Source organism: Castanea sativa, chromosome 2, assembly GCF_040712315.1.
Source record: "Castanea sativa cultivar Marrone di Chiusa Pesio chromosome 2, ASM4071231v1".
NCBI lineage: Eukaryota > Viridiplantae > Streptophyta > Magnoliopsida > Fagales > Fagaceae > Castanea > Castanea sativa.
In genome coordinates this window covers 1,930,670-1,946,581 of record NC_134014.1, presented here as the reverse complement: position 1 = coordinate 1,946,581, position 15,912 = coordinate 1,930,670, and the positions used below count along the sequence as shown (strand labels likewise).

General features: G+C 40.0%; 1 non-coding gene and 1 pseudogene across 1 annotated transcript; both read right to left on the bottom strand.

Moving 5' to 3' along the window:
- Positions 1-11,504: 11,504 nt before the first annotated feature.
- Positions 11,505-11,677, bottom strand: LOC142626579 (U2 spliceosomal RNA; annotated as a pseudogene).
- A 1,442-nt stretch (positions 11,678-13,119) lies between these two features.
- LOC142626567 (U2 spliceosomal RNA) lies at positions 13,120-13,315 on the bottom strand. Its single transcript, XR_012842562.1, has one exon. It is a non-coding gene; the product is annotated as a U2 spliceosomal RNA (small nuclear RNA).
- Positions 13,316-15,912: the final 2,597 nt, after the last annotated feature.

Genomic DNA, 15,912 nt, shown 5'->3' with positions numbered 1-15,912 from the left:
CGGAAAATAGCCAGAACTGAGCTCGAAATTAGGGTGGAGACTGAGAAAACCTTGGGTACAGCCTTTGCCGAGAACGAGAAGCTGACCTCGGAGGTAGCAGAGCTGAGGAGAGAGAAGAATGGGGTTGAGTCAAACTTGAAGACCATGAAGACCCAGATAGAAGGACAACGCAAGCTCCTTCATGCAAGAGATGAAGAGCTCTCCCAAGCTCAAAAGGAGTGCTCGGATCAAGAAGCGAGCTTGGCGGCCGATGAAGGAAGAAGCCGGTTCCTTCCAACTCTCTCTCTTCAAGCGCAAGCAGTGCAAGTTTTGATGAAGGGGTAGCCCTTCTGAGGAGCAATGACGGAGGAGTTTGCGGCTTTATGCCGCGAATACTCGTCAAAAAGTATGGGGGAAGCTTTAAACGTAGCGGGAGTTCCTCAATCTTCGGATTTGAGGAAGTCCGAGAACGTTGGCTTCCCTAGAAATACGAGATTGAAGAGGCTCCCGTCGCTACTCCTACCCACGAGACAACTCTTCCCCGCCTCTACCTCCGATGGTCCCACGCAAACTCTGATCCTACGTAACCTTCTGGTTCCAATAAAGAGAAGGAAGGAGGAGTGGATGCAGAGAAGGACTTGAGCCAAACAGTGGAACCCATCGTCCTTTCAACAACGACAGTGGATAAAGGAAAGCAGATTATGACTCCTTTTGAGCTGGAGTTGAGAAAGACCGAGGGCACTAGTACCTCTCAGCAAGATCCTCCTCCAACAGCTTAGGACTTAGCTTAGGGCTTCTCTTTTTCCTTTTTTTTTTTTTTTGGAATTATATGTAATGCATACTCAATTGATTAATGAAGAACGATTTCGTTTACCTTTCACTTGGATTGTCTCTGTTTCTATTTTACTCTTTTTTGTACTTATTACAAAAGTTTCCCATTAAGTCATATCAAAAGTTTCTCAGAGTATAAAAATCTAACTCCAAGGATTGCACAATCATAACTTCCACATTATCATGCGTATATTACTAAAGATTTAATACAAGGTGACATAGTTAATACGTTTGAACAATGCCTTGATTAAAAAAGGAAAGGGGACTTCATATAACGGTTAAGCCCATATAGTGCACAATACTGTTTCTAGTAGGATGTAAGATCCGAGGACCATTCCTTACACAAATTTACTCAATACTTAAAGATATAAAACTTAAGATCCAAGTTAATAAACAGTAAGGTATTAACATCCAAACACAATCAGAAGTTAAGTTTAATCAAAGTCATAGTCCGAAGATAAATCTTAAACAATCTTTCGTTTAATTCTTCAAAATTGTAACTGTAAATGATAAGACATCAAATTCCACAAGGTTTGTGGTCCGAGGACTACACTTAACCAAGTTTCTGTTTGATTCTTTAAAACAGTAACTTCAAATGTTAATTTTCCCAAAGTAGGAGGTCCGAAGACCCGGCATAACTAAGGTTCTGTTTAACAAATGAAAAGACATCAATTTCCTCAAGGTTTGTGGTCCGAGGACTGCACTTAACCAAGTTTCTGTTTGATTCTTAAAAATTGTAACTCCAAATGTTAATTTTTCCAAAGTAGGAGGTCCGAAGACCCGGCATAACTAAGGTTCTGTTTAACAAATGACAAGACATCAATTTCCACAAGGTTTGTGGTCCGAGGACTGCACTTAACCAAGTTTCTGTTTGATTCTTAAAAATTGTAACTTCAAATGTTAATTTTTCCAAAGTAGGAGGTCCGAAGACCCGGCATAACTAAGGTTCCGTTTAACAAATGACAAGACATCAATTTCCACAAGGTTTGTGGTCCGAGGACCGCACTTAACCAAGTTTCGTTTGATTCTTAAAAATTGTAACTTCAAATGTTAATTTTCCCAAAGTAGAGGTCCGAAGACCCGCATAACTAAGGTTCCGTTTAACAAATGACAAGACATCAATTTCCACAAGGTTTGTGGTCCGAGGACTGCACTTAACCAAGTTTCGTTTGATTCTTAAGAATAGTAACTTCAAATGTTAATTTTCCCAAAGTAGGAGGTCCTAATACCCGGAAAAACAAACGTTAGTAAAAACAAATTACAAGACATCAATTTCCACAAGGTTTGTGGTCCGAGGACTGCACTTAACCAAGTTTCTGTTTGATTCTTAAAAATTGTAACTTCAAATGTTAATTTTCCCAAAGTAGGAGGTCCGAAGACCCATAACTAAGGTTACGTTTAACAAATGACAAGACATCAATTTCCACAAGGTTTGTGGTCCGAGGTACCGCACTTAACCAAGTTTCGTTTGATTCTTAAAAATTGTAACTTCAAATGTTAATTTTCCCGAAGTAGGAGGTCCGAAGACCCGGCATAACTAAGGTTACGTTTAACAAATGACAAGACATCAATTTCCACAAGGTTTGTGGTCCGAGGGTACCTTACTTAACCAAGTTTCTGTTTGATTCTTAATAATTGTAACTTCAAATATGAGAGCTAGCCATAACTTTGAAATATTAATTGACAAAAGCTTATTTGATTAATAATAATACCTTCTAAGATTATTTACATTCCATGGACGTGGTACAACTCGTTCATCTAGGTCAGCTAGCCTATACGACCCTATGCCTGCTATTGAAACAATGCGATAGGGGCCTTCCCAGTTAGGCCCTAGTTTACCCCATGCTGGGTTCTTAGAAGTGCCTACAACTTTCCTTAATACAAGATCACCAGGTGCAAGTGGCCTTAGCTTCACGTGGGCATCATATCCTCGTTTTAGCTTCTGCTGATAATAAGCCAATTGGACCATAGCTGCCTCACGCCGTTCCTCAAGTAAATCAAGATCTTTCTCCAAAAGTCCCTAGTTATTCTCGGGGCTAAAAGAATTTGTCTTTAGAGTAGGAAAACCAGATTCTAGTGGTATCACCGTCTCGGCTCCATAAGTCATAGAAAATGGTGTTTCTCCAGTGGACCTGCGCGGTGTGGTCCGATATGTCCACAGAACATGAGGGAGCTCTTCTACCCATCTGCCTTTCGCATCATCCAACCTCTTCTTGAGCCCATTGACTATGACCTTGTTAACGGCCTCGGACTGCCCATTCCCTCTTGGATAATCTTGGTTATAATATCTATTTGTGATACCCATGTCACCACAATATTGCCTAAAGGCGTTGCTGTCAAATTGAACGCCATTGTCTGAGACAAGTGTGTGCGGTATACCAAATCTAGTAACAATATTTTTCCATATAAATTTCTTGGAATCAACATCTCGGATATTGGCTAATGGCTCAGCTTCAACCCATTTAGTGAAATAGTCTGTTCCCACGAGCAACCATCTTTTGTTGCCAACAGCTCTCGGAAATGGCCCGACAATGTCCCAGGCCCCACGTTGTGCGAAAGGCCAAGGGCTAGACAGAAGGTTAAGAACCTCCAGGTTGGTGGATATTAGGGACGAACCTCCGACATTGATCACACTTTCGGCATAGTCCCGAGCCTCCCTCCGCATATTGGGCCACCAATAACCCCGAGTAAGGGCTCGCAGAGCTAAGGACCTTCCCCCGTGACTCCCACAAATTCCTTCATGCAATTCCTCCGGTAATGATTCCTGTTGATTCGTGTGTACACACAACAAATACGGTCCCGAAAAGGATCGTTTGTATAGCTTCTGGTCCTCGGACAACCAGAAACGCGGCGCCTTTCGACGTACCTTTTCTGCTTCAACTTTGTCTTCGGGAAGGATGTCATTTTTGAGAAAAGATATGATCGAATCCATCCAACTAGGACCAGGCCTTATTAGATGGACGCGAAGTGCGTTAGCAGCTATAAGAGAAGGTTCTACCAAATCCTCAACGAGAATAACCCTTGGTAGACCTTGTGCCGAGGATGTTGCCAACGTAGCCAAGGAATCTGCATGAGTATTTTCACTCCTAGAGACATGAGCTAAGGCAAAGGAGTCGAATTCAGCCTGCTGACGCTTGACCTGGGCCAAATATTCCTGCATTCTGGAATCTCTAGCTTCCATGGTACCTATGACTTGGCCGACTACTAACTGAGAGTCCGAGAACAAATGGATTTCCTTGCCACCCATCTTACGTACCATTTGCATGCCTACCAAGACCGCTTCATACTCGGCCTCATTATTAGTAGCTGAGAAGGCCAATCTCAAAGATTTTTCAAAGACAATTCCTTCAGGGGACATTAGAACAAGTCCAACGCCAGACCCTTTATGATTAGCAGCCCCATCCACATAAACTTTCCAAGCCGAGGACGATACGGCTGTGATCACACCAACTGATTTTTCACCCATGTGTGCTTCCTTTGAAGTTTCTTCTAACAATGGTTCGACAAACTACGCCACCAAATCAGCGGGGACGACCTTTCACCGAGGTGCGAGGCTTGTATTTAACATCAAAGGCTCCCAAAATGGTTCCCCACTTTGCCACTCGCCGAGAATAATCGCATCGCGCAACACGACGCAGGCAATCCGGGTCAAAACAACCACGGTATGAGACCGGAAATAGTGAGGGAGTTTACGCGTGGCGTGGACTACCGCCGAAAGCGCTTTTCCAAGGGCGGTATAGCGCACCTCGGCCTCATTCAAGGACTTACTAACATAGTAGATCGGCCTCTCGCACTCCATTTTCATTCCTTATAAGAACTAGACTCACCGCATGAATAGCCACGGCCGAGATAAGCGAATAAAACCTCGTCCACCTCGGGCGAGATAAAATGGGTGGTCGAGAAAGATATTGCTTAAGGCGGTTGGAAAGCCGACTCACAATCCTCGATCCATTGAAATCCTTTCCACTTGTTCAACAACTGAAAGAAAGGACGGCACCGGTCAGCTGCCCGAGAAATAAATCTATTCAACGCTGCAATCATTCCGGTCAATTTCTGAATCTCCTTTGGGTTCCGAGGCGGCTGCACATTCTGAATAGCCTTAACTCCGCACCGGGTTCACCTCTATGCCCCTATGAGTGATCATATATCCTAGGAACTTTCCGGATCCCACGCCAAAAGAACACTTGGCGGCGTTAAAGGCAACTTATACTTCCTCGGCATCCGGAAGGTGTCGGCCAAATCTGTCATGTGCGAAGGTACCGTCTTACTCTTCAACACCATATCATCCACGTATACTTCTATGTTTTTCCCCAGTTGCTGCTCAAACATTCAGGTCATCATTCTTTGGTAAGTAGCCCCCGCATTTTTTAACCCGAATGGCATGACCTTATAATGATAGTTCCCGGTTGGTGTAATGAAAGCGATCTTCTCCCCGATCTTCTAACGCCAAGGGAATTTGGTGGTAACCCCGGAAGGCATCCAAAAAACTCATCCGAGGATGTCCGACAAGTAGCATCTACCGATTGATCAATCCGTGGCATTGGGAATGAATCTTTAGGACAGGCCTTGTTCGGATCGGTAAAGTCTACACATACTCTCCACTTGCCGTTCTTCTTCTTAACGACAACAAGTATGAGCCAACCATTCGGGGTAGAAAACTTCTTTGATAGCCCCCGCCCTTTTGAGTTTAAGAACCTCTTCCTTCTGACCCCCGAATGTTCTCGGGAAGATCGCCGAGGTGGCTGCCTCCTCGGAACAATGGCCGGATTGACGTTTAAATGATGACAAATAAAGTTCGGATCTACACACGGAGCCTCATAGGGGTCCCATGCAAAGACATCTAGATTATCCTTCAGAAATTTCAACAACTCCATCTTCTCTTGGTGTGGCAATCGTATGCCAACTTGAAAGAACCTCTCCGGATCATCGGCTATTACAAACTTCTCTAACTCCTCACAAACGGCTTCATCTTCTATCATCGCTCCGGGTGCCTCCGAGCCGTTAATTGCTATGACTCCGGATGGGCAAGGTTGATGACCCAATTTCTGGCTGACGAAGCACCGCAGCCGATATGCATTGCCTAGCAACTACCTGGTTGCCGAGGATTTCCTCAACATGCTCCCCCGAGGGGAATTTTACTTTAACATGTAAGGTAGAAGAGACATCTCCCAAAGCGTGCAGCCATGGCCTGGCGAGGATGGCTGTATATGGAGAATACGCGTCAACCACAATGAAATCTACGTCAACCGTTTCTGAGCCGGATTGAACGGGTAAACGGATCTGCCCCTTGGGCACAACGGCCCTTCCCTCAAAGCTTATAAGTGGGGAGTCATAAGGAGTTAAATCTTCCAACTCCAACCTCAGCCCTTTGAATAGATCAGGGTACATAATATCTACACCGCTGCCTTGATCTATCATCACCCTTCTCACATCATAATTCCCTATCCTGAGGGTAACCACAAGAGCATCGTCATGGGGCTGGATAGTCCCTACTTTATCCTCCTCGGAGAAACCCAAGACAGGTAAAGTGCTCTTTAATCTCTTCGACACCGCTACCCGCATCCTCGACTGCGAATGGGAGACCGCCATAACCCTAGTAGGACCCTGAGCCGGTCCTACCTGTGTGTACGCGAAGATAACATTAATTGTCCCCAATGCTGGCCGAGATGAACTATTCCTCTGGTTGTTTGAACCAACTTGACCGACTCCGGCCTGGCCGACACAAGTGCGTTTCGCTTTAACTTTCCCTCACCGACGAGCTGTTCTAAATGGTTCCACGAGTCCGACATTTCTCGGTAGTGTGGCCCACATCCCGATGGTACCGACGAGAAAAGGTTTTGATTTCTTCTCGCAGGGGTCACTCCGCCATTTTGCCGGGCCATCTCGAAGAAGGGCTCTTTACGAACTTTTCTAATAAGCGATGCACCGGTTCTCGGAACACGCATTTACGGCTGGGGTACCGCAAGCCGGATTGTCCGAAGTAATCCCTCCTTGGCTTGTTGTTGTGGTATCCGTCCGACGAAATCCCTTCTCTCCCTGCGGGATAACCTTCTCCTTTCCTTTTCCCCGCTCGATCTTCCTCTACCCTTTTATATTCATCAATACGATCCATAAGACGGCGTACGCCGCGGACGGGCTTTTCGTCAAAGACTTTCGTAGGTCGTGATCGGTAGGGAGGCCCACCTTAAAGGTATTAAGCGCCACCTCATCAAAGTCGCCGTCTATTTCATTAAACATCTCCCGGCATCCGTCGGAGTATGCTTTTAGTGTCTCCCCTTCCTTCATGACCATGGATAGCAACGAGTCCAATGGCCGAGGGACTGCTCGCTACAAGTAATGAACCGCGAAGCAAATGCCCTAGTTAGTTCCCCAAACGAGCCTACGGACCCCGATTTGAGACCGTTAAACCATCTCATAGCCACAGTCCCAGCCGGAGGGGAAGACTTTACACATCAAAGTCTCGTTATGAGAGTGCACCGCCATCCTTTGGTTGAAGTGACTCACGTGTTCCACGGATCGTCCGGCCATTATAGATGGTAAAGGTGGGGCCAGGTGAACCTCGCGAAGCCTCCCCTTCGATCCTCCGTGAAAACGGAGACTTAGAGAGTTGGTGCAACGCCCCACTCATGGTATCGTTGCCTAAGCCCCTAGAACGAAGCTTCTTACGTACGCGGATTGGCTGGTCATTTCTCCTCACCCGAGAGGATGTTGCTCGGTGGGGGAATATGACCTCAATCGTGGCCAACTCTCCTATCCTTCTTTGAGGAAGAATCCTAGACGAGGACGGGGAAACCTTACGTTTAGCACGGCGTAACTTCCTCTTTAAACGATTGATTTCTTTCTCGCATGGATTTAGAACCCTTATCGTGGGTAGTGCTACCCTCCACGAGTATGGCTAGCCCGGATATTCCGTATGGACGCTTCCCTCACGATCCCTACGTTGTTCAAGACGTTCGAAATGATCTTCCGGTTGTGATCCTTGTGACTCTCGCATGATGAGAGCCTAAGCACCGCCATAATATCCCTACTACTTCTAGACTAGATTCCCACGAGATGGCGCCAATTGTAAGTGCACAATAGCACGGACCCGAAGCAGTTATGGGCTCGGAGCCCAATGAGCCTTAAACAATATGAATTTGTAGAGTGTGGGCTTGAAACCTGTGTTAGAAGTGTATGAGGATGAAATGACAAACTAAAGATTGCAAGTACTTGGAAACAAAAAAAGGAGTAATGTGAATAGGCCTCCTCGGACGTAAGCCGAGAGCATTCTTATATTATCTCTCTCTCTTTTTCTTTTTCTTTTTAGGTTACAAAAAGTTCCGTCCCGTTTCTGTCCTAGGTCCCTCCTTAAATACTCCTCTTTTTAATACTTTATCCACGTGTTGCCCCCAATTCCTCCCTTAGCCTAGATATTTCTTTTCTTAGTGCCTTTGAACAGTAACTAGAAGTTTCCCTTCCATTGTTTAAGTGTCACTTCCTCATTAATGCGGCCAGGGTGGTAGGTGCAGGGTCTTTAATGTGGAGGTAGCAGCCTTTACCTTTGATATTCTTCCAACATCGGCGCTTCTAGGACATTCAAGGGTTCTCTCCCTTTAACCATCGGTCTTGACCGTGTCATTCCTTAACCTTTACCATGAAGTCTCAGGTTCTTTGATATCAGTCCGAGGGGAAAACCATCCTCGGCTGGCTCCTCGGATCCTCGGCGTATAGGCCGACCCATAGCACCAACAATCTCTAACCCCAGGGTCAGGTCGGCCTTCCTTAACAAGGCCCAAAAGGCCCACGTTCCCACCAGGATCATTTTGCCCCACACACTATTGTCTATGTAACTTATGCAAAATTCTTATATGATAAAATTATCCAAATCATGCTGTATAATAGAATAATATTATATTCTTTATAATGCAATAGGATAACATTTAACAATCAGAGAAAAAAAAAAAAGAAAAAAAAAACTTAAAACACAAAACTAAATTGCATCAACTCAAAGTAGAGTTCTTAAAAATACAAAAAATTAATAACCTAAAGCAGATATGCAAGAAAAATAAAAAATCCACCAAAAATTTGAGAAAGAGAAATAACCTTTTTTGTGAGGGAAAATCATGCATAGAAATATAGAATAGAAAAGATAATGAAAAATTTATAATAAGAGGATAATAATAAGAAGAAAGAAAATAAATGAAGAGAAAGATGAAGAGTGATATTAAGGTAGAGGGGGTTATCAAAAAAGATATTAAGGTAGAGGGTAGTGGGGAGACTAAAATGTGAAAGGAATAAGAAATATTGAAGAAAGTGTAAATATTATAAAAAATGAGTATGATTTTATAAGGAAGTTTTTATTTATTAGTATTTAATTAAAACATAATATATATATATATATATATATATATATATATATATATATATATATATATGTATATGTAGGGACACGATTTTTAGACCAAGCCCAAAATATAAGGGATCTTGGCCCAGTGAATCTAGTACAATAAATTTGTAGAGAGTGGGTCAAAGAGCTAGGCTTTAGTGCATGGATAACAGTTAATATGGTTTTGGATGATGAGCCAACAAGAATTGAATTCGGTTTGTGCGAAAAAGTTTGTTCTCGGCACAGTCCGAGGAGCTCTGTTATAATATATATTGGATGACAATGGTTACATGAGTTGTTGAGATTGGTACAGTGCTTTCTCTTCTCCTTTTTTCTTCCCCTTTTCATGAAGGGTCTCTTCCATTATATAATTCCTTTTGGATGATCTTAATCCTACACTTGTTGATCCTTTGAGCCACCACTTGAGTGTTTGTCCCATCAGACACCATTTCTGGCCTTCTGTGAGTTGTGGTTGCCAAGGTAGCATTGTTCATGGGTCTTTTCCACATAAATGCGGTCAGAAAGTTAGCTGCAGGGCATTCAATGCGGTGTAGCAGCTTTCCCTTAGACATTTTTGAGTCCTTATCCCTCTTGTATGTTCATGATGCTCGTCTCTATCATTGGAACTTCTAGGAAGGTCGCTTTGATCATTAGGATCTATATCTGATCTGTGTTTAGCTTATCCGAGGAGATATTGCTCCTCGGACTCGGACTACTCACGATCTCGGCCAAAGCCTCATGCTCTCGGTCGAAGCTTAAAACCCCACAATATATATATATATATATATATATATATATATATATATATATATATATTGCAACATGAAAAATAATAAACCCTATTCATATAACTAAATTAAAGTTACTTTATGATGTTGAGTTAACAAAACGAATTGGTGGTTACCAGAAAGCTAAGCATTTTTTTTAACGAATAAACCTAAAATTGAACATGAATCGTCTTGTTTTATTGCTTGTCATTTGGGTGAGATTGAAGCCTCACATAAATTAATGGAGCCTCATTAGACCTATCAATCATTATAGCTCTAAAGAATACCAATAACAAAAACTTAGCATAAATCAATACTTACTCTTTGCAAGTCAAGAGGCTACACATACAATATAATGTATATCATTACCCGACAATGTTTCAACTCACTACACAAAAATGTAATCATGCAAATGAACTTTGAAATATCCATTTGGTGTTACGATCGATGAAATGTAGCTTTTAGGAAAAAATATGTAGTAGTGGTAAATTAAACAATGATACTATTCAACTTCTTAGATTTATCACAATATGAGGAGAACATGAATGCATTATAGACTCATTTGTTCCTTATGCGCCATACAAAATTTAAACTATTGGAATTAAGAAGAAATAGATTTCTAAATATATAAATAGAATAGTTTTTGTTAGAAGTCAATCACTACACATGAGGAGAGAAAAAAAAAATCAAATGAAAAGATAACGTATCAAGTCTAAAAGGAATTTCATAAAACAAATGTCATGTTGTACAAAAATAACATATATAGAACAACTAAATCAATGAATTCAAAGCAACCCAAACTAAGAATTTAAAGAAAAACACATGTAATAAAATTAACAATTAAAGAGAGAAAAAAACTTAAATCACATCAGCTTAATCTAAAGTTCTAAAGAACATAACAATTTATCAAACTAAAGCAAAGATGCAAGAAAAATAAAAAAATCCACCAAAAAATTGAGAGAGAGAGAGAGAGAAAAAAAAAAACCTTTTTTGTGAGGGAAAAGAATGTAAATAATGGAAGAGAGAGTGACAAATTTATAGTAAGATGTGTAAATAAGAAAGGACAAAAAAAGGAAGATGAAGGGAAATATGAAGAGTGATATTAAGGCAGAGAGTAGGGGCGAAATGAAAAGGTAAGGTAGAAGGTAGTGAGGAAATGAATAGGTAAGGGATAGAGAAAGTATAAATATTAAAAAAAATAAGTAAGTGTTAAAAAAAATTATAGAAAAATTAAAAAGAAAAATGATAATGACATGGACAATATATACCGATAGGAATATCTGAAGCTTGGCGGATCCTTGTTTAATTGCATAAGCGTGAACAATTTCTCTTGAAATTATGGATTATTTGCGATTACTTTGAGGTTATGAGCTTCTTATTAATAACGATTAGGCCCGTGCAGCAAACTTGTGAAACTTTGGGCTAGTTTTGGTGGGGTGCGCCAAGCCCATGCAGTAGTGCAACGCATGGGCGATGCTTGAGAGCTCCAGTAGCAAGCTACTGTGGTAGACTCTCACCCTCAAGAAATAAATTTAATGTGCGTTTTTAGCAATAAATAAAATAAGCGGTATCCAAACAAATCCTTAATATTAATGTGCGTTTTTAGCAATAAATAAAATAAGCGGTATCCAAACAAATCCTTAATATTGTGTGAACTGATGGCCAATATATCAGATATTAAACTGATATTAACGGATCCTACACTTGATCTTAGCCAAAAGGCAGAGAAAGGTATGCTTTGCACATTTTCTGATTTTCCCTATTATACCTCAGCTTTGTTTATTCCTCCTCTCTTTTACACGAGGTGGGACTCAGCATTTGAAACCAGCAAAATTGGAAGCACATCTGTGTATCTCACATCTTTGCGTTATTTTGTTGCCATAATTGGCTAATAATCTTGTTCCTTCTTGGAATCCAATTTATTTACTCGTAAAATGGTTCTGTCCTACCTATAACACACTGCTGGTAAGTGGTAACCTATCATCTTTTCTATCCCCCAGTGGATTATTGCACTTCCTATATAGCATTGAACCAGGAAGATGTCTTAGCTTATGCTATTATTTGCAGGCGAAGAACTATTGCATTTGGTGGCAAAGGCAGGATGCTAACATTTTATTGACTTGTTTACTGTTACATGAGTTAGATGAAACATATAGCAACCAAACTACAACATCTGTGAGTAGGAGGTATCTAGCCCAAGAGAGACAACCAACCTAACATCTTTGTAACATTTTTTTCCCCTCAAATGACTTGCATTATTCACGACTTAGACTTTGGTCAATTCTTGCAACTGCGACTTTCTTTCTCCTCTTTCTAACAAATGGGGCTACTTTTTTGTTAAAATTTTCATAATGGTGGCATTATCTTTGGTACAAAAAATACTGGCACTGGTAAGTACATCCACCCTCAATTATTCAATACTGCCTTCTCCAGCAATGAAGAGCCTGTTAACAAGTACAACTGGTTGATCGACTAAGTCCATACAATCACTTCGATTTAGATTTAGTTATATACTATTGCTCAAAAGGCAATATATTAAAATTATTTCATTATTATAATTAGAATATGAACGAATTGAGTTCTTCAACTGCATCATTAGAAAAACTTAGGCTCGATTTGGTGGGGGTGCGCCAGGCCCTTGCAGGCTTACAGCCTTGCTGTACTGCAAAGCTAGGGCGACACTTGGGAGCGCCGGTGGTGTGGTGGACTCTGTCTCTATCCCTCAAAAATTATAAATTAAATAAAAAAAAATCTAGTATCTATCCAATTTTTCCATTAATAAATAAGCTTCATTTGCCCTATTTCTCTTTCACAAATGTGGGATGAGACTTTGAGAGCAACTTGCATATTTGTTCAATGCAAATGCAATAAATGTAATAGCTCAGTCCCTTGGAATCCAGGTTCTTTGTTTTGTTCTTTCAGCAAGTATTTTTACATCAAAGCAAAGGCCTTTATTATCAAGAGGATTCAAACTTTAGTTCTCCTAATAAAAATAAAGATAGTAGAATATGCCACTAAACTAGAAGGGTCAGATGTTCAAAACGTTATGTTGGAGACCTTTTTCAGTGCATCAAAATATAGTTTCTACGATTGTAATATCGCACGAAGAGACAGCTCAGCCTAGTACAACAAACTTGGGCTGCTTCGATCAAATTCAAACTATTAGACTAGAATTGGGTGGGGTGCGCCAGGCCCGAGCTATAGTGCAACGCATGGGCGACGCTTAAGAGCCCCAGTAGCAAGCTACTGTGGTTGGCTCTTCCCCTCAAGAAATAAATTTAATATCGTGTGAGCCGATGACCCACATATCAGATATTAAACTGATAAGAACAGATACTACACTTGATCTTAGCCAAAAGGCCGAGAAAGGTATGAGCTTTTCAATCACACATGCCATCTTTTATTGTCCAACTCGTACAGGTTCTCCTCTTCTGGAGGCAGTGTGGGACAAGTACCGTGGTAATCTATCACTTATTTTTTACCTCTGAATTTGTATTTCTGGATAAGATGTTAAATACAAGCTCAAAGTTTAAACAGTTTTGTATAAACAGATAACGATTCTTGTGATTGAACCTGATAAGGCTTTGACTCAAAGCCTTATCGAAACCCTGTGTATAATAAATAATTTACGAGATTATCAAAATGATGCAGCGTAAGTGGCTGTCCAGAGAAAAAAAGAAGAAGAAGAAGAAAAAGAAGAGAGGATTTTTTTTTTTTTCAGTATTTGTGGCAGGAAATGTAGCCTGTTACCGTTGCAAGGATGATGATTGCTAATGACAAAATTCAACGTGTTACAATTCCCAAAGATGATTGTGGCTTCTGCAGATTCAATGTAGAAACATTGTTTTAGAGTTTAGACATGAAACAGGAACGTTCTACTTTAATAAGTGAAGGATTTAAAGTTCACCAGTAACAAAAACTAATTGGGTCAATTCACCTTGGCCTTTTTTGATATGCAGTTTGACTCCATCATTGACGGATGAGCCTAATGATAGAATCACAAGAAAAGTTGAAGTTCTCAAAAGGAGATGCAAGAAACTTTACATTATTCGTATCAGTTTGTTGTGGTATAAATATGAATGTGGTATAAATATGAATGAAAGGAACACCATTCTATATAAGACAATCAGAAAGGGAAGTAGTCCATCCTTTGTTCTTACTTAGACAAATAAACAAAATATATAATGATTATCTAACATCTTGGGATTTTGTAGGCAGTTGTTGGAACCCACCTCTACTACTTTTTGTTAAAGTGAACTTCAATACAACCATCAATGATGACAAAGCAAAATCATAAGGGACTATGGGAGAAGTCCTGACTTTATTGATGTTAGGATCCTCTTATAGCTGAATCCAAAGCAACCCTTCTTGGTCCAATTCAGTCTACTTCGGTCCAATTCGGTTTTACTCAGTCCGTTCGGTCTTATTCCATCCATTTCGATCCAATTCAGTCTTATTCGTCCATTTAGTCCACTTCTGTCCATTCCGTCTACTTTGGTATATTTGGTCCAACTCGGTTCACTCCAGTCTTATTCAGTCCAATGTGATCCATTCACTCTACTTGGTCCAATTCAATTCACATCAGTCCATTCAGTTCACTTCGGTCCAACTTGGTTTAATTCAGTCACCTACGGTCCATTCAGTTCACTTGGCCCAATTTGGTCCATTTCAATGAGTGTTTAGATAGCGTTTTGCGTCCACGTTTTGCTTGTTTGGCTAAAAATTACCTAGGTCTCATGTTACTATTCAAAAACCCCAAAAAAAGATGAAAAATGCAAATGAATTATTTTGTACTGTTCACGTTACTATCCAGCTGAAGCTACAATACTTTTAGCCCGAAAAATCAGCTAGCTTATAAATTATTTTGCTACAGTACTTTCAGTAATAAGTTTTCAATTTTCAGCAAAATAGGCGGTATCCAAACAGACTCTTAGTATGTTTGGTCAACTAGCTCTTATTCGGTCCAATTCGGTCCATCAATCCACATATGTCCATTTGGTTCACTTCAGTCCAATTTGGTCTTAGTCAGTTCCCTTTAGTCTATTTTGATCCACTTCGGTTCATTTAGTCCACTTCTATCCATTTAGTTCATTTTGGACTAATTGGGCCTCAAATTTATTCTTTTTATAGGCTGCATTTTTAGTTTTGGGCTGAAATTTCTTTTTTCACAATTTTTGGGGCCAAACTCTGTAGTTTTGGGCTAAAAAATACGAATAAAATAGACCTTAGAAATTCGAGATAGAAGCCCTTAAAATTCAAGTTTCAATAATGTAAGTATTATGCTTATATTTGGAAAGAGAAAAATAATGCTACAATTCTAAACTTATTTAATAATTTAAACTTAATGTAACATGTTACGTGTGTTCCATGGAATGAGGGTGTACATTTTTTTTAAAAAAAAAATTCTTGATATACTAAAATTTGTCAACTGATTATGGTATATTTAAAACCTTTTAATAACACCATCTCCATTTATACAAAAAAATATTATAATCATGAAATTTAAATATTTTAATTAAATTATATTTTTCATATATATTTTACCATGTATTGTTGTTGAATGCAAAATACATTATATGTTCCATTACATAATACTTATAAAATAGAAAATACATTTTAATAACGGTGTTCTTAAGACTAAGGTGCGGTTTGGATAGCTAAACGCGTTTCGTGTTCAACGTTTCCAGCTTCTTCTTATTTTTTCCCCTGCGCGCAAATTTCAAAGAGGGACAAGAGACATTGTTCATTACTGTGCGGTACTGTTCATGCACTGTTTATGAACAGTACACGCACTTTTCAGCTTTTTTTTTTAAAAATTAAAAATGGGACTCTTGACATTATTTACACATTTTAAAATTATTTTGTTACAGTATTTTCAGTTTTCAGCTGTATCCAAACAGACCCTAAGTGATGTGAATCCAAAATAATAGGACTATAGGATTCCAAAAACTAATCTTCTAAAAAAAAAAA